This window comes from Austrofundulus limnaeus, unplaced genomic scaffold (assembly GCF_001266775.1).
Source record: "Austrofundulus limnaeus strain Quisiro unplaced genomic scaffold, Austrofundulus_limnaeus-1.0 Scaffold4990, whole genome shotgun sequence".
Classification (NCBI taxonomy): Eukaryota; Metazoa; Chordata; class Actinopteri; order Cyprinodontiformes; family Rivulidae; genus Austrofundulus; species Austrofundulus limnaeus.
In genome coordinates, this window is record NW_013957392.1 from 3,205 (window position 1) to 3,522 (window position 318).

Consider the following 318-nt stretch of genomic DNA (forward strand, 5'->3'; position numbering starts at 1 on the left):
ATGAACACGTGTCGGGTGAAATGAACACGTGTCGGGTGAAATGAACACGTGTCGGGTGAACTGAACACGTGTCGGGTGAACCTGAACACGTGTCGGGTGAACCTGAACACGTGTCGGGTGAAATGAACACGTGTCCAGTGAACCTGAACACCTGTCAGGTGTCATAATAAACCTTAAAGCTCATGAAACTATTTATATTCACCAAACAAATGATGAACTGTTGAATCAGAAAGTAAACAAACTGTACTAATCTGTAAATACGTAAGTAAGCTGTAAATACGCAAGTAATCTGTAAAAACAGAACTAATCTGTAAATAC